This window comes from Haemaphysalis longicornis, unplaced genomic scaffold (assembly GCF_048455015.1).
Source record: "Haemaphysalis longicornis isolate Haplotype H1 unplaced genomic scaffold, Haemaphysalis longicornis Haplotype H1 scaffold_1, whole genome shotgun sequence".
Taxonomy (NCBI): domain Eukaryota; kingdom Metazoa; phylum Arthropoda; class Arachnida; order Ixodida; family Ixodidae; genus Haemaphysalis; species Haemaphysalis longicornis.
In genome coordinates this window covers 467,615,392-467,634,069 of record NW_027526203.1, presented here as the reverse complement: position 1 = coordinate 467,634,069, position 18,678 = coordinate 467,615,392, and the positions used below count along the sequence as shown (strand labels likewise).

At 44.7% G+C, this 18,678-nt stretch overlaps 1 protein-coding gene and 1 long non-coding RNA gene across 3 annotated transcripts in view; one reads left to right on the top strand and one right to left on the bottom strand.

Moving 5' to 3' along the window:
- Positions 1–18,678, bottom strand: part of LOC144162659 (cell adhesion molecule Dscam1-like) — an 809,120-nt gene that overhangs the window by 750,387 nt on the left and 40,055 nt on the right. The gene's annotated exons all lie outside the window — the stretch shown is intronic.
- On the top strand, positions 4,418–17,469 carry LOC144156220 (uncharacterized). Of its 2 annotated transcripts, XR_013319723.1 has the most exons (6): positions 4,418–4,660; positions 5,434–5,485; positions 6,953–7,103; positions 13,076–13,167; positions 16,535–16,697; positions 17,270–17,469. It is a non-coding gene; the product is annotated as an uncharacterized LOC144156220 (long non-coding RNA). The 2 variants fall into 2 exon arrangements; XR_013319722.1 differs by lacking the exon at positions 17,270–17,469 and having other exon boundaries at positions 16,535–17,234.

Here is an 18,678-nt window from a genome sequence, read left to right as displayed (position 1 = left end):
CTGTTTCGGGGGACATTGAAGATCGGGACTGATAGTCTATACATTTCTTTGTCACATTCTTTCTTCCCCAACTTCCTGAATGCACAGCCTGAGCACAACCTCATGTCCCATTACGCGAACGTTCGTTATTTTTTTATCTCTAGCTTTATTTGTAGCGAGTGCAAGCGCACTCACCAACAGGAACACAAAGAAACTACAAATTGCGAGAGAATTTTATGATTAAAACTGAAGGGGTGGCAGCGTCTGCTTCGAACAGTTCATTGTTTTTTTTTCCTATCGCGTTGCGTAGTCATGTGGCCAAAAACCAGCAGTGCTTCAAATGCGTAAGTTACTGTTTAGTTTAATCTAAAAAATAGGCAGCAAGTAGGATGTGCATGGTGCACGATTTGAAGCCCTTTGCTTTGTATCTTGCGCTCGTAAGAATATAGCAGTGTGACTCGGGGCGTTGTTTGCTGGTGCCCCCTCGGCCTGCCCTTCGTCCTCCAGTTTTGTCAAAGAATCTGTGTTTAAAGATTACAATGGTGAGCAAAGCGCGTAAGGTGTTCCTGACCAGGGGCGTGCCCAAGTTTAGTCCCTTGATTCCGCCATTCCTTTTTCTCAATATATATATACCCAGGCAGCACGGAAAGTCCGTTTCTTGACCGGCCATCCTATGGCTGTTCTCCGGCATGCTCGGCAAGAGGCAACGAATTGGCTGCCGTTGATAATAAAATGGACGATACGAATCCGGCTGCCGTCACCTTCGAACGTTTTCGGCAGCCAATGCTCATATGTTGGTCGCCTTTCACTGGTTTGCCGTAACCACGGTTTCTGCCCGGGGCGGGTTGCTTATAAATTCTCTGGTAAGTCACCCGCCGCCGAGAAACGGCGCTTGCTCCCGCAACATTGATCATAAGACGTGCGGCAAGCTTGCGGCTGCCGAGTACTCTTTTTTTCTTTGAAAGCCGCTCATCAAAAGATGAGCAGCACGTACACGTCTTCCGAGCGGCCAACCTCTTTTCGCCTGCCGGAGTATAAAAGATGAACGGCTATGATGCCGTAGCCGAGTACTCGTTTTTCCTATGGCAGTTAATGCTCAAAAGTCGACAAGAAAACGTCTGGCTCCCGATCGCGTTAATCCAGTCGGAACCAAATCACGCTCCTGCTCTTCGAAAGGTGAACGGCTGATGTCTGTCACAGGTCTAGCACCACCCCTGCCCAATCACCGGAGTTCCGAAGGTCATGCGTGGGCTAGCGCTTAGCCACCGAACACAGTGTGCTGTATATACATGTACACTCATGGACGAATGAATGAAAACACGAAAATATTAAACCGAACGCTCTAGAGGAAAGAATATGGATAGTGAATGCAAAACAATGGCTCGCTAGTGGTATATTTGGAAAGACACATTTTCAATCTTTGTTACTGTTATCAGAGTCCTTCAATGTCTTAGACTCTGCTGTTATATAGCGGCGCGATTATTTCACTTGCATGGAAAGAAATCGCGCTATTTGTGTGTTCCGGTTCATAATTTCGTGTTCGCGTTTCATTTGTCCATTATACGTTTTAGGCCATTCTTTAGACTTGAAACCAAAAATAAATGTCACTTTTTTGGACTAAAGAAGAAGTGCGCGTAAAACAACTCGTGCTTTGCGAGCCTGCATAGACACTGACCGCATTGGTACAGACGCTGACCTCATTGGTATTGCAATTTTTGATACAAGTTAAAAACGTAAGCTTTGTGACGAACCGCGACGCCGAGGAGATTAAGGATCAATGCTCCGGGCGCACAACGCATATTACCTAGAGTAAAAAAGACCGCCCTTTTGGCGGTCTCTTGGCATTCTTTTTTCCTTGGGACGTCAAAATCACTGTACGCAGAACGTTTGTCAGCAAGTTTCCTTGCTCGTACAAGCGACCTAATACTACTATGCGGAAATGTGTATTCTATAGAATCTGTATTTTGGAGCATTCATCGCGATAGCAGTAATTACATGCAACTGGCCCATGTCGTGCCATCAAGCAACCCTTTTCATTCGCCGTCTGTGTTGATGGAAAGAAGCAAAAATCGTATGTGCTATTGAACCAGCTCCAGGCTTTAGCACCTAAGTAGCAGTCAAGAAATGCACTAACATGGGCCCGAACAGTGGCGAAAGCTCGTGGCTTCCTGGACTGAGAAAAGGACAGCAGCTATGTGCAAACAAATGTGCCGCTCAGCGGACGCTAAACATGACAGCAGATCTATGTACCGATAAGACCTCCCACTAAAAAAATTGCCGAAATTCAGGTTAGAGATAACGTTTTTTTTTTTTTTTTTCACGCGTCAAGAAAACGAGGATTTCACCAGCCGAAGCCATGATAGCAGTCTAAATATGAAGGCAACGATTCATTAATTAGACCACGTGGGCATCCTAAATTTTAGTTCCCTCATTGTTTCTGTGGAAGGCGAAGTGGTCCCAATCTTATCTTTACAACCCCTCAGACGTGACCAGTAAGAACGGTGCATAATTTGAGCGTATTTTGTTATAGCCCTGAAAAAAAAAATAAACTGTTACGTAAATTTCTGAGATTGGTTGATTTATTATTATGTGGCTTAACTCGCTGACGCTACAGATACGCAAGCGACGAGGCGCGCTGTAGTGGAGGGCTCCGGATTAATTTCGGTCACCTGGGAATCTTCAATGTGCGCCGAAATCTCGAACACACGGGCGTTTTCGTTTTTGGCCTTCATCAGAAGTGTAGTTGTATGACAGCGTCAGCAATGCAGTTTCAATGTTTGAGAAGAGCTAGCTCTTTATGTTTGATTTCTAATACTTTTGATTGACAGCATATAACTTCGTTTATACAAAACTAGCTTTAACCAAAGATAATTGTTTAGAGGAACTCGTTCGTTTGGGGGTCTATTACCTAATATGCGCAATTACGGGGTGAGTAAGCTGTCACGCACACACAAAAAGCCACAGCTAGCCGCCGCTGCAGCTACAACTGCCAACCGACCACTACAGAAATGAGCCCGCCTGGGCTCCCCGAATGCTGCATGGGCCAGTTCCAGTTACTTCAGCATGACCTACGGAAACGTGAGGAAGCTTCAACATCGCTTTCGCCAACGACTACCTGCATGCATAAGACGAGACGAGTATCACCTCTCTGTCACTCTTGTAGTGTTCGTTAGGACATTGAACCTGCACTGTGTGCTGAAACTCAGCGTTAGCATAGGCTCACAGCCCTCGACTGCGTCTGCGACAAGGGCTGCGAAGGCCTTGCCTTTCTCCGTGACCGGCTTTGAGGAAATTCTGTGAACGTTTGCACTGTGTGCGCGTTTGTGCGTCTTTCAGATTTGCGTTTCTAGAGTACTTATAGTGTCTGCGTGCGTTTTTCTGTGCTGGTGTATTCATTCCTTGTCGTCATTTTCATTCCGTATCATAAAGGTATTCCTCCCTCCCAGTTTTCCTCGCAGAAGTTACGAAGAAAACACCCGACAAAAAAAAAAAAGAAATGCTAGTGAATAGTCCTGTGCGAGTACAGTAAAGACTCACATAAACGCTGTACCTTTTACGAGAAGTTATAGATTTACCAACCAAGTGGTTGAAAAAGCGTAAGGCTAGCGACACCTGCGACAAAGATTTCCCTCGGTAATGATTACGCACCCTGAAGTCTCAGATCACACCTTCAAATGATGAATGCAACATCACGATCTGCAAACGCGCGAGCCGAATGATTCAGGACTCCCGTGCAAGCCTGCGCTGAAGCAGGCCGAACGCCAAATTTTGTCCGAGCTGAAAAGCATTGTAAGGCACACGTGAATTTTTATTTGTCTGGTTATGACCGAGACAAGTCCACGAGACCGCGTACGGCGCAGGGAATCAGAGCCAGAGATAGCGGCAGCTAAGACAAGTCCGAGGTAAAATAAATAGCTAAGACAGGTGAAATGGAACATGCCGTCACTCCGATTCAAAGACTTTTACTCGCCATCATCATCCCCGTTCAAGGTTTTTTCAGGGCGCTGCCATGCGCCAAAAATACAGCCTGATTGGCTTAGATCTTCTGGACAAAACTGGCAGCCAATCGGAAAAGACCGGGAGCAAGAAGGCAGCGATCGGGAAAATTGCAATCAGGAGCCCATTAAACCTGAAATACTTGTGAACACAAAAAGCAATAATAATTTTGAATGAATGATTCCTTAAAGATTGAATAATTTCGCAATGTTGTGTGATCACTTTGCATAAAAATACAAAGAGGGAACTCTGCTCTTTTGTTCGGCGCTGCAGTCGCTTCCGATCAGGATTCTATTTAAACTGAAATACTGGTGAACACCAAAAGCAATGACAATTTTTAATAAATGATTCTTTGAAGATTGAAAAATGTCGAAATGTTGTATGATCACTTTGAATTAAAATTTAAAGTCGTAACTCTGCTCATGTACTTCGCCGTTTCGGCGCTGCGGTCGTTTCCGATGTAATTTTTCCATCAAGTGGTGGCGGCGAGGTCGGCCGTGGTTGCGCGTTGTCCGTGTTGTTATTCATGTTTTTTGTGCGATATACCGTCGTAAAATGTGTTCGCCCTTTGTGGATAAAGCCTGCTTGCCACGTTGGAAACACGTGCGGTTAAGGATAAGCTGAAATACAGCGGCAAACGATCGAAGAACGGCGGCGTTTTCCTGTGCCCGGACAAAGAAGTTCGGTAAGTTCTTTTTTGCTGGACCTTTTGTAGCGCGACTAAGGTTCGGTGCCAGAAACGTGTTATTGGCTTGATTTCTCGTTTCCGCGTCAGTCTCACGCTGTGGTTCGTGCAAGCTAAATGCAATTTGCTGGCGCGGCTCGATATGTCTAGCGTTGCTGAGGGACAGGTGGTGGGCGCAGCGGAGGGCCTTAGGAAGCTTGAAATAATTGCCGGTGCTCTTGATAACATCGTGAGGAATCGACGTGTTTTGTTTCGTATGCGGTTTTTATCGCATTAGGTCTATTTCTATATGCGGCCGTGCGGTTTCACCGTGCTTTTGTTTTATTTCGATAGCTGTGCCACTTTGAACAAAGCAAAATACAATGTGCGACTGCTTAACTTATCGGACGTAAAACTTTCCTTGAGAAAAATGAAAACCTTAAATAGTTTGAGAATCTTAACTTGGCAATAAAAGTGTTTTGATATTTTTTTATCGTCTTGTTACTGGCTGAAAACTATTTGTTTTCTTCAAACGGTTTGTAGTTCAGGAGCACATAGGCGGAGTATATTTCACATTGCTGTAAACGCTATCTACGCTTACATAGCATTGGTTTTAAGCACCTTTCATCAATTCTGTGGTTAGGTCTTTTGACATAACTGTCTTGATAATAAAACAATCATTGAGTGAGTGTTCTTACTTCTCGGAATGTGTAGTGTACTGTGAGCTTTTAACTTTGGCAGGTAACGACGTTTGTGCTTATGTAACTTTTCTTTGCAACCTTTTCATTTAAAAGTGGCCTGAGCTTCAGGACGGGGGCTGTCTGGCAAGATGAAAAGCAATAACAGGTACGTACTGCATTTATGTTGCCGATATAGGAACCCAGAAATAGAAACTGGACCTATAAGTATGCGTTTGAGTGATGTGGGGCCTTTGCAGCAGGAATTATGCCCACCTAACTTGTGGGAGTTGTTTATTCTTCCATTACCACAGGAATAATAGTAGTAGGTAGCCCTTTCAGCGGTAGGATGCTCTGCATGTTTAGGACAGTTGAATGTAGCTTTTTATACGTGCAGAAAGTGAATTCCTGTTTTATATTTCTTTTGCACATGATGTAGTGCCTGTGCAAACCAGGTTTTCTGGGTGAAGAGTCCTTCAACATCTGCTTGAGGCTGGGCAGCTGTTATGTCATAATGCTAGTAATGTGAGTAAGCACTAGATCTTGCAGGTGCAGTCCCAGTGCGAGGGGTGACTTCATCGCATAAAAAAGAAAAATTAAAACCACTAAAGTAACTCAAAGGGTAACTTTCTGTTGTGCCAAAAAAAAAAAAGAAGCGCCGCCAAAGTACTCACGTGAGGCCAGTGGAATTATGGAAAAGCACATTTATTTTTCAAACACTTGGGCATGCGCCCACCTTTGACACTTATAACTTCGCAGGAAGCCCATCTGTCGAGCGATATCACTTGTTTTGAGCTGTATCAGCTCAACACTGACCGCCAAAAGGCGGTTACACTGTTTGGTGACGAAATCAGCAACACCCTTTTGTAATTCGACGTGGCAGCTGTAGCAAGGCCCTCGGAAACTTTTTGGGCAGGGTTCGCATGTAAAAAGGCGCTCCCGCAGTAGCTGCCATCCACAGACGGTCGATGTTGATTCTTCGGGGAGCTGCCGAATTCCCGATTTCTTGAGCCATTAAAAAATAGCATGGGTCATACTGAGTGCAACACGTTGCCGTAACAAGGGGAGCTGAAGCGGTGTTGAAACACTTCAGGGCAATGAAAGTTACCTATGCCTCAATACTAAAGTACGGCGCGAAAACAAAGGAAAAAAGTTGCGCACGCTGTCAACCACCACAGAAAAAAAGCAAGGAAACGAAAAAAGTTGATCTTAGCTTGTAGTGGACCCGAACAACTCTGACACATCTTGCTGACATAGATTGTGAAATGGTCAGAACTGTAGCCATTGATGACAAATGGGTGCATCATTGCAATTTTAGGCAGATTGTAACGCGAGGGTTGACTTCAGGTTGCAAAAATAAAACGTGTTATAATCGACTAAATACAGTAACATTCGTATTTGTATTTAACTATTTAAATTCAATTTAAGAAATGTATGATATTTGTTCACCTCCTCTATTGTTTTGATTGTTCAGCATACTTGATCATGACAGCATCATGTGACGTTTTGAGACTGCCTAGAGATGAATGAACTCATGTTGCTCATGGCAATTTGCTGAAGCAAAAACTAGGGAAATTTTGACGCATCAGTTTGGTAGGCGCCCTGACTATAGACCACAATTTTACAACCTTCTCAGGGTGGCGCCATTTGCCCGGGATTGGTGTGGAGCTGTGCAGGCATTTCTCGGGGGACAGCGGGAGCAGCCACGGCCCCAGCCACATGCCACCAGCCGCATTGGACTGCGTATCGTGTGGCCGATTCGGACACCTAATCTGATTTGAAAATTGGTAAGTTCATATTCAACAGTTTGCAACCCACAGTTTACAGTGCAGTAGAAAGTGGGTTAAAGGCGAGTGAAAGCTAGTTGCATGCGAGGATTGCGTATGCTGTACACAGGCTGCAAATGGACCATGCTTTGCGTGGTTCTCACCGAAATCGCGGTTTGTGGAGCTATATTTCTCTGTGCCACACTTTTTCCAGTCAATTGCTGCACCCGACTCCTATACCCTACGAATTAGCTGTGCGTCTCACCGTCCCCGCAGAGCTGAGCTGTAGCATTAGAAAAGGGTTGATTTTTGTTTGTTTCTCGTCTATAAAATGAACACTGCTAACCTGTAGCGAACAGAAATTAGCGATAGATAATGGGATTGGAATCAATAACTGGGCTCTACAAACAGCATACGACAGCGCATATTGTTGCAAAGGTGCTACGTTCAAATATGTTCAATTTGGCGTGATAATCTATTTGCGGAAGCACTCAGGGACCCCCAAAATCTTAGTTATGGTTTTTAATGCATAACGATCTTGTGTTTGTTATTTTTTTATGTACTCAACAACTGTGCAGTGACGCTCAAACAAGCAGCCTTTGCACATTTTCACCCAAGGCATGCCGACCTGCATGCTGGAGGAAAAAAAAAGTCTGAAAAATGTGGGTACAGCTGTTATATTCAAGAGGACTGCCATGACAAAATATACCACTCAGAGGCCATGAATCTGATAAGACAACATGCAACACGGGGCATTTGCAGCCTGTGCACAGCATGGGCAAACCCGCCGTGCAGTTAGTTCTCGCTCACCATGAGTGCGCTCTCTAGTGCACTGTTAAACTGTAGGGTGCTGACTCGTTGAATAAAATTGTACTTGCCAAAACCTTGGTGCTGAGACAAATCGTCTGGAATGCAATTGAGTAAGCACTGTTTGATGGTAATGGCACTATCTAAGCTCATCGGTGCTTTATTTTTAGAAAGTTCATAGCATTATCGAAAACCGTGAAAGATGCAGCTTCTCGCACAAGTTCACGATGTGTGCTCTTAAATCGAGTCTGCGCTTAAAAACTTCCTTACTTGGGGGCAGCTGGATGAAACATAAATTATAATCATACAAAGAACTAAATATTGCCAATGTAAATTCAACAGAAATTCGTCTTTATTGTCTCCTAAGCAGCATTTATTTATGCTTCCTCAGAAACTTCACTGCAGCAACCAAGCACAAGTTCAGAAGTTCTTGTACTGTATAGACAAGGCTTGCTCAGTTTTTTTAGTATCCTGTGCAAGTTTCTAACCTCTGTTGTTGGCTAGAAGCTTACTGTGTTGATAACCGTCGAAAAGAACAAGCTGACAATGTTCCTGTCAGTGCTGCGGCAGTAGCTCAAGAGGCAGCGGCTTTTTTGCCATTCACTATGCCAATGTGGAAAAAGCCATGTGTGCATTTCTCCTGGCAGGTCCCTGGAGACAGGGGTGCCTGAAGTAATGAATCAGTGCTGAGTTTGATAACGTTAAGCAATTATCACAATGCATTCCTCAATCAAGAGCTTCTAAGATGTCGAGGTAGGTATCGGTTTGTAAAGGTCCAGTTAAGATAGTAGGAAATTGTAGTGCATTTTCTTGCACGAAACGAAAAAAGTATTTTTAGATGTGATGACATTTCTCAGAAGATTTTGCTCTAGGAGTTTGTAGGCATTTTGCTTGCACACGGTGGTGCGTGCATGTTTCCCAGCTTTGGGCTAGTGCATGGGCCGCCGCTATCCTGTGAGCACCGCAGCAAAGACATAAATATTGCCGTTTTTTTTTTTCCTATTGCGAACACAGTACACTGCTAACCTTTAAATGAAGGTTGCAAAGCTTCCTTAGAAAGCTAATATAAAAAAAGAAACATTCAAGGAAGCCGTTTCTGCAGTACAAATAAACCGCTGTTTTGAAAGCAGTAAAGATGAGGCTGAGTGAAACACTGCGGCAAATAGTTTGTTCTTCGCAAAACAGTATTTCTGGTAGATAAGTTCAGAATGCAGCCTGGCTGTAATTTTAGATAAGTCGTAGTTATTAAGAAAGAAGCCGTGGCTTTCTACAGTGCTGTGAACCTCTTATAAATAAGTCGTCAGTGAGCTTGGAAAGTGCTGTACGGCTAAACAGTGAGAAGTCAAATGCATTCACGCATTTTTTTTTTTTTTTTTTTTGCAGAAAATAGTTTTTCTACCTTTAGTTGTAAGACAACCGCTGGTGGCTTTAGTGAGCAACTACTGATGCCCCCTCCTCACCCCCCCCCCTACACACACATACGCACCTTTTTTTGGCATCTTTCTTTGTCAACTACGACTGCACGCTGCAATTTCTGTGGCTGCCAAGCTTGTGCGAGCGTATTGAGTTTGTCCCCTGCCATTTCCGTGGCCTCAACAATATTGGGGCAGCAGAGTTTTACAATCTAGGCAACTGACCATTCATAGCCGTAGTGCAAAAAATTGGGCCTGTTTGTTTCTTATTGCGTGTGCTTTTTTTTTTTTTTTTTGAGGTTCAACACTGCGAGGACACCTATGCGCAGAATTTTGCGGCGTGTGCTTCTTCCAATATCCTTGCTTTATTACACAAGACTAAAGAGGAAATGCGGTACTATGTCGTAATTGAGACAACTGAAATAAAGCCAACGGTTTGTAGGCTGTAAAAAGTGCAATAATATAAGTACGAGGTCCAGGTTTTGTATTTTCATGATAGAAGCATTCCTTTCCCGTCATTCGCACAAACATTTTTACTCAGTGGCTGCTATGAGGCTTTTTGATCTTAGTGATTATTCGAATAAATGCTAATGTACTGCAGCGCGGCTGAGATGCACTGCTTTAATTTGATAAAGTTACAGGTGGGGAAATGTAGTATGATGCTTAATAATGACAGAACTGTATCAATAAGTGTTCTCAAAATACACATTTCATGGGCTTTGTTTTTCCAAATGAGAGATTGAAATGGCCTATTTTAACACACACTTCAGTTTGTTATGTAATGAGTAAAACTCGCCTGCTAGTTTCCCACAGTCGACTGGGACCCTTATACCCTAGTTACACGGGCACAGTTACCCCGCTAACCATGGTTAACGCAAACTGAGCTTGGCCACCTCAGTTCGGTTACGCTAACCGTAGTTGCTGCTGCCGCAGTGTTCAGTTTGCACACAAGTGGCGGCGCATCAGCGTAGGCGAAAAAAATCACCTGGCGTTCGCAGAAGACGAAGGCCTGAAATAGCGGGAGCCCTCGAAGCTGCCCCCAAGAGGAGCTTGTGCTCTTTGCGTCGCTCTCGCAGTCGGCACGACCGCGCGTGAGCAGCAGCTCGTTTCCTGGTCCACCCGATCAACTATGAGAAAAGCCTAAATTTTTAAATTCTGCTGATCGTTTGCCAAAAAAAATAGACAAAGCAGGCAATCATGAAGCGTTTTCAGCACTCGGAAACGATCCGTGCGCACGTCGGCCGTTCCTGCAAACATGCCGGCGCGTCTGTCCGCACGGCACTGAAAGCGGCTCGAACCAGCCCAGACCACGGTAGCAACAGCTTGTCGCCCCTCTTCGAAATCAATCGCGGAAAAGAAGTTCCACATGCGACAAAGTGGATATTATAAAGGTTAAAAATTGTGCTATGTATTGTAATTTGCAGTTGTAGAAATAGCGCCGGTCAAATATCTACCACGATCCTAAGTTCCCAACACCAAACCGACCCGAGAACAAGCCGCTCGCGAGCTGCTGGGGAAGCCCCTTTTTCGGCGTGCGTGAGTGCGTCGCGTTTGGGTCTGAAGCAACTGTCTAACGATATTTTTTGTCTACACTGCTTCGCCTTTGGTTTTTATCGTGAGGTTAAAAGTTTGTTACTTTATTTTTGTTACGCTCACAACCAAGTGACCGCTGTCGACACACTTGGAATTTCGCATGTAACAGCCAAAACCGCAGTTTGCGATAACCGCAGTTAAAATTTAGTAACCACCGTTAAACGTAACTACAGTTACTTCCGCCATGTAACTAGGGTATTAATCTTAATTAAGGTATGGTGTGGGGACAACCAAAATATTTGAATATTAAAACAGTTGTGTTGACTTTTTGCCAAAACTTCTAGGGCTCCATGTCAAAATTAACAATATTTTCTAATGATAACATGGACAAACATCTGCAATGCAGTTGCATAAGGAGAGCCGCATAAAATGAAAGAAAGCTGTTTTGCAAATGGTAGGATGTTGCACCATTCTTTGGATGGCTCTTCAACTGTATGGCAGCTTTTAAAGTTGAAAGAAAAATCATGTAAATCATGCCTGGCATTCCCTTGGAACTCCCTGAGGGTTCAGGTGAGCTTCAGTGGCCTGCTTCTACTCAGAGTCAGCACCTAAGGCAAGGAAGAACACCATGGTTATATCATTTAGCACTTAAAACACTGATGAGCTCCGCAAGGTTGTTTGATCAGCGATTCCAAAGATTTGGTTTCATCACAATGGTGTGGAGTCTAGTTTGCTGACTGCCCATTTTTTTGCTGCTGCCTTCCAGTGTGTCACAGGGCCCTTGCCACATTATAGTGTGGAGAATAGTGAAAACTTCAATCTGACCCTTAAAGGAGTGCTGGCACAAAATTTCAAAGCACAGATGACTACATAAAAAGCTTTCTTTTTAAATAGAGATACCCCTCAGGAAGGTTAACCTTTAAGTGTTCGGAAGAACATATTTTAAGTCAATTTTAATATGTGCATGCTCGAAAAAGTTAAGGATGGATTTCCTTTCGACATCGACATCAGTGTGATGCCATGTGTGCCTCTCCCCAAACTGCCTATGTCAGGGCTCCCATGCAAATCCAAGGTGGCCTACTCTGCCTGATCCTTCTGAGAAAACGCGGATCCTTCAGTGATGGCGCCAGTGTTTTCTATTGAACACAATTGCCGAGAGACATGAGCTACAGCCCAGTCTTTAAAAAAATGTCCAAAACAGGCAGCACAAACGACAAAGAAATAAGTAGAAACAACAGCACTTGTGTTTTTCCTCATTTCTTTGTCTGATGTATCTCGCCCATTTTGCAGTCTCGTCTTTTTCAACTTAGAATCAACTTGGCCTAGCCTCAACCCTAGCAAGTCTTCATGGGCCCTTCATTGAAATTACGAAGGGTTTAATGGGTTTGTATGCTTGCGTGATGCATACAAAGGAGAGATCTTACTTATTTTCATTCACTTCGAATTGAACAAGCAGTGACAGGTTAAAAATTTGCAACTTTTGCTGAATAGCAGGGGTCAGCAAGCTTTTCAGGCGGAGAGCCGGGTTTAATGCAATGGACACGGAGGGGGCCGGAGGGCACATTGGTTGGAAGGGGAAGGGGGGCTTTGCAGGCAAATAAATTTTGGGGAGGAAATTGAAAGCAGTGTACAAAACTAGAATAGCAATCCTTATCATGTTTATTTCCAACACGAATGTCACGAGCTTTCATGCCAGTTGAGGTCAAAACTGCCATGTCGGCCTTCAGGTAGAAAGTGACAGAGGAGAAGGGGTCTACCATTGTGCCGGGGGCCACATAATACTGCCCCATGGGCTGCGGGTTGCCAACCCCTGATTTATAGCATTTTCGTATATCGTCTGAACATGAAGCACAGGACAACCTAAGGTTGTCAGTTCTAGATGCCTTCATTTGTGACAGGGATGGGTGGCATCTATGGAAACTTTCTGGGTGTTGCGAACAACTCAAGGCAGGTTTTCGTGGGAAGATTGGCAAGCATGCTCTCATTACGTTGCAACACTTGTGAGAGGGAAGCCCTGTGTCAGAGGACCTCTTTACAGTCTAGTTTCCTGGTGCTAACAAATTCCAAAATTTTTTGGCTGCTGCAAAGATCTTAAGAAAGAATTGTTTTTACAGTTTAACAGTTTGTGACCCTGCTCAAGCAATCAAAATGCTTGCCCGGTTTTCTATTCGTTTTGGTTGCTTGTCCGTTTTTCATTTTCAAAGTACCGTATATTATGTGTGGTCTTGTTTTTTCTTGCAGTGCCTGGCATGAGCTCTTACTACTGACCCTGCCACAAACGCTGTGGATGAGAGTGGGTGAAATCTGTGCATCACTGCTGCTAATCTCACAAGGTTTGTGGGATTTCTGCATCTTAAAATCAAGGAAATTGACATGCAGTTTATTAGGCTTTAGACAATACCTGCTGTTAATAGTTACTGGTGGGTTCTTTAGCATAGTCATGAAGCACAGTGTGATTGCTTTGTGTTTTAGGTTATTTCATCCTTTCTTCCAAGCTTAGAAAGATGTGTTTGGCGAGTTGGTGCATCTTAACGATACTTGAACTTGGCGCGAAATATTGACAATCACAGAAAGTAGCTGGTGATAACAGGCAATGACTAGCAACTAACTTTTAGGCAGCGTAAGAACACATAATTGCAGGCCAAAGTTACGTGGCTCCACTTGTATGCAAAAAAAAATTGTGATAAGGAAAATTCACAGCCTAATAAATACGCTCTTTCATATGGAGACCCGTTGAAATGTCACTGACACAATCGCATCCGTTCTTTCCTATGTGGTAAGCTTCCTGTATCTCCCTTTCTCATGTATCACTGCACCTGGACAATTTTCACTTGCTTTTTAAGAGCGTCATGCATGCGCTTGCAGAGCTATGGATGGGGTTATGCCCACTTGTGCAGTTCTCAACTGAGAGGTTATGTTCATGTTCACGCAATCGCACGTTCACACACCTTCCAGTGTGCCCAATGCAGACCTTTCCACATGAAAGAGGTATCTCATAAGCAATGTCCCTACACAGCAACTTGCGTAGGCATTAGTGGGCTTTTTCTCGCACCCTTGCCTATCAAAGGGACCCGTAGCACTTTCCCTCGACTACTCGGAATGTATTTTGGGGTAGTCTATTGTCCCAGCAATCACCTCCCACAAGAATCATGAAAATATGTTCGCTATGATGGAAGGTACGTGCGATGCAAGATGCACATAATCATTCCCTCAACTCATTGCGCAGGGTGCTCTTTAAACCTTTAATTAAAGCAACGCCCCAATTGCCTATATAAGACATTTTGCAGGAAAGTGGAATCTTTCTATCACTCATGATTAAAATTCAATCGCTAGTCCGTCAAATCTCATTTTGTCTGCTTCCTTTTTTTGTGTGTGGGTTTGTCCCTCGTGAATTTCACGAGCACATTTCTTTCAGGTACTTTTTGGCCACTACATCTGTTCTTGGTGTCGTGCAGAGATAGATGCAAAAAAATTGCCAAGATCCTTGTAGAAATAAAAAAGTTGTTTAATTTTAAATTTAAAAATACAAGCAAATAGAGCACTGCCCTCTTCTCGAAAACCGGAAATCTGCTGCTCACTTTCTCACTGACCCCGATGTCATATGGCGGGACAAATGAGGGCGGCAAAAAATACGTCCTGGAAGTTTTAAGCCCAGGGTGGCCTGACCTGGAAAGCTCCTTTCCGCGCTTCGTGACGCCGTCGTTCGGTGGTACTGTGCCGGAAAGTAGGAGAGGACAAGCAGCCACACGAGACTAGCAAAGTGACGTGCCTGCTGCTGCGTCGATGGGTGTTGCTATGTCTCTTTGTCTGAACTCTGTACCATCTTTACCTCTCTTTAATTTAGTGTGAAGCCATGTTCAGCGCTGCCTTGCTATTGAGGTTTCATGTGAACGTCACTTGTGTGTTCAAAGAAAGGTTAAAGAAACAGCTGCATATTCTGGTAAAAAAAACCTTATAGAACGCTCGCAGCAAAAAAACAAAACGCGGGATTAGAACCACTGACTTGCAAACCAGTACTCCAGCTTCTTACCTCTCGACTATATACACAAGCTGTGAGGCTTGCAAAAATTGAGCAGTGTCTGTTTCTTGTCATGTTTGTGAAATTATGGCAGTGAGAATGCTTGTGTCTCACGCACCAATCTTGCAGACAACCCCCATCTTGCTAATACTAGAAGCAATGTAGCTAGAGCTTCCATATTTACCTCATAACAAGCATCACCCGATCGCAATCTCTCCGACGCAAGCAAAGGTAGCGAAGTACAGAATGTGCCACACAGAATTATATCTGTCTCCAAGGGATAATAGCTTGCCAACAAAAACAGTTTGGTTCAATTTGTCTCAAGGCAGCCAATCACCGCTAGAGAAAAAAATGTTGCTGTTTTTCAGTGAACGAAACAGCATTTCCCAGTGCTAAAACATGTCCCCAGACATAGAGACGGACTGATAACCTGGAAGCTGCCGTCCACTTTTGCTATGCTCCCTGACCACGCCTCCTCTACCATCGATGCCAATATCTGCCGTGAATAGACATCAGCATACGGCGTGCGAATGAACTAGTTCGCGTGTATTTCGGCGACGCGCGCTGACGCCAGGCGATATCAACAGTGGTGCATCGTAACACGCCATGGAAAGGCACACGTGCTCGAAGCAGAGCCATAGTGCGGCTCTGTTACTGTCTCTATAGATTTTTGTATTCTTTGAGCCCACGGTTAAGCTTTTATGCTTACTTTAAAGAAAACAAGCAGTAAGGCAACATTTAGCTCGTTTGGTCAAAATAATGGTATATACACACTTTCAAGCTGAGCCAACTGTAGGGCCACCGCTCTTTGTCGTCATATCCGGAGGCCTCAAGTGTGACGTTGCCAGTACTGCATGTGCTTGTATTTTTAGACTAAAAAATAGAATAACTTTCTCATATCTGCACCGCTTTGATCATTCTTTTTGCGCATGTAGAATTTTTTTCATAGAATGTGGACTTCAAAAACATTATGAACAAAATTGAGGCGTGGCTTTGCTATTGCAAACAGCAGTGACCAGTGGAGCTGAGGGGAAGCCTCAGAAAATGGTACACCTTCCTAGTCTACCTCGACAACGCCGTAGTATTTACCCGGAACTGCGACGAGCAACTTAAACATGAGCGCGGCCCGACAAAGCGCGTTCCGAGAGGGAAACTAATGTCCCGGGGTTTATCATCCCGGCGGACTCGCCATCGAAGTAGTCCGCTGCGGGAAACAAGGTGCAGACCCGCGAAAACGATCTGGAGGCGAGAAAAGGCGTGGCCTTGCTGTCGCAAACAGCCTCGCGAAAGTTATGCGCGGAATGCTGATGTCATTGCTAACGTCATACCATGTGCGCTCGGCAAGGCTAAACCTTTTGCACGAGGACCCTTGTACGTGCACCGGTCCTCGTCTCCACTCCTCCCTCCTCCCCCTCGCAAACTCGGCTGCCGGACTGTGTGCTGTAGCGCCCTGGTAACATCCCTCCGAGGAGCACAAGCTTGACAGCTCTGCTGTTAAAAAGAAAAGGCCAGAGCTCTGTGCCGTGCCATAACCGAAAGGCAGCAGAACTGATTGTGTTATCTACGACAACAAATTGTTTGCTTTCTCATGTGCTCACGTTAAAGGTATGCTTTTGCGTCATATGTTCAGCCTCGATGCATTCAACTTACAAGTGTATTTCAAATTTCCTTTCTCCTGTTAGGCCCAGTACTTCTGCCACATGGGTGGCTACGACTTCAAGGCGGGGCCCGCACGGTGTTGGGCATGGTGATTGGGCAGCCAGTGGCATTGTCCTGCAGCTGGGCAGGGTCCAAGGGGGTGAAAGAGGCCTTCTACGAGCTAGACAACATTGTCTCTTGTTCTTGGTAAGCTGCCCTGATTTTATTTTATGCACAAGGAATTCATTATAATATTTTCAGGGGCTACTTTATTTCAGGGTATTTGTTCGACCATTAGAGCTTATTTTTAATGTTCTTGTTTACAGGAATGAATACGGATACTGTTTGGTAATGCGTAATAAATATTGGCTCTCCGGAATAGTTGTACGTTGTGAAAACTAGAGGCATTGCATTAAGCAAGCTTGTAATACTTTTTTTTTTCACCCGTCGCGGTGGCTTAGTGGCTAAGGCGTTGTGCTGCTGTGCTGAAGGTCACAGGTTCGATCCTAGCTGCGGCGGCCGTTTTTCTGACGGAGGCGAAAAACAAAGACGCCCGTGTGTTGAGATTTCGGCACATGTGAAAGATCCCCAGGTGGTCGAAATTAATCCGGAGCCCTCTGCTACGGCGCACCTCATAACCTGCGTAGTTTCGGCGTGTTAAACCTCATAATCAATCAATCAATTGAATTTTTTTTTTTTCAGGAAGGCCATTGCTAAGCCTATGGACATTTTTACAGTGCAGTATGTTACTTATTTGTCTGTTTTTAATTTTGTTTCAGTGTCAATACAGCCCAGGTACCCCGATGCAAACAAGGTCGCTGTGGCAGCTGTTATTAAGAAACGGCTATACTCCGCCGGTGACTGGGATGGCGGCCGCACGAAGCGGAAGACACTGGACAGTATGAACTGAGCAAAATAACGAACCGGAAGACACTGGACAGCATGAACTGAGCAAAATAAATTAAGTCAAAAAACCTAATCACCACAGACTTTGTAAATCACTACATTTGTCCCTGAAAGGGCAAACAGTGCTCTTTAAAAGGGCACAAATGCTTATGCATGCATTACGAATTTACAGCATGTCCCGTTTTTAGGAACCCATGTGCGCAATTCGAACTGAAAGCTGCTGGGGTTGGACAGCCGGGATGTAAATGGCAGAATGTCTACTATGGTTGAACAGCTAGTATATACCTAAAGTTGAACAGCCAGGCACCAGCCGCTCACCAGGGAAGGCTGACTGGCCGTACTTCGGCAAAAGCTTATGGGCCATTGATTAGACACATTTCAACGGCCGACCATCGGCATAAGGTCAACAGCTGACTTCCTGCAAAAGTTTAACAGCCGGCCTCGGGCAATGGTTCATCAGCCAGCCTCCGGCAAAAGGTAATGGCTGATCTCCGGCAAAGCTGTACGGCCGAAGACCGTTGTGGACCCCTCTGCAGTGAATTGGTAAAAGGAGAGTGGCCATTGGGTGTACAGCAGTTAACTTTAAACACACGGCAGAGGCCCACCTTTGAGTGCGCGCTTTACACTTTGACTGGAGAAAGGCCGGGCAGAAATTACCTGGCTGAAGTTCTTCGGCTGATTTTAAGCCGTACAGGCTTGTGCTGCTTGGGTATATATATATATATATATATATATATATATATATATATATATATATATATATATATCACAGACAGAGAGAGAAGAGCAAAGTATATGCTTGTAAAACCCTGCTTATTCATCGACACGTTTCGGTCGGGGGTTGGCCTTCCTCAGGACAAAATGTAAGTGGCTACCGTGCGTATTTATAACATCGTGTTCCGAAGGAAACATAAGGGAACATTTCATGCGCGCACGGGCGGACACACCGAATAAGAAAAACGCGAAATACGAATTCTAGGAAGAGTAAATACACATGGAGGAGGAGAACACGGACACAGGTGCACATAGCGTCACTAAATAAGCTACGTTTAAGAGTACCGCCACTTCGCGCACCCGGAGGCGTCTGGGGGCCATTTTGTTTCTGGCTTGCAGTGTTGCCATCTCTCCGAACGAAACCGCCGCCGGTTGTGACGGGCAGAGTGCGACCGGCCGCTCTAGCGCCCGCGCAGCCGAGGAGAGAGAGAGGAGAGGCGCCCAAAAACAAAATGGCTGCGCCCATATGTAAACAAACATCACGTGGTGCCGACCGACCAATGGAAAT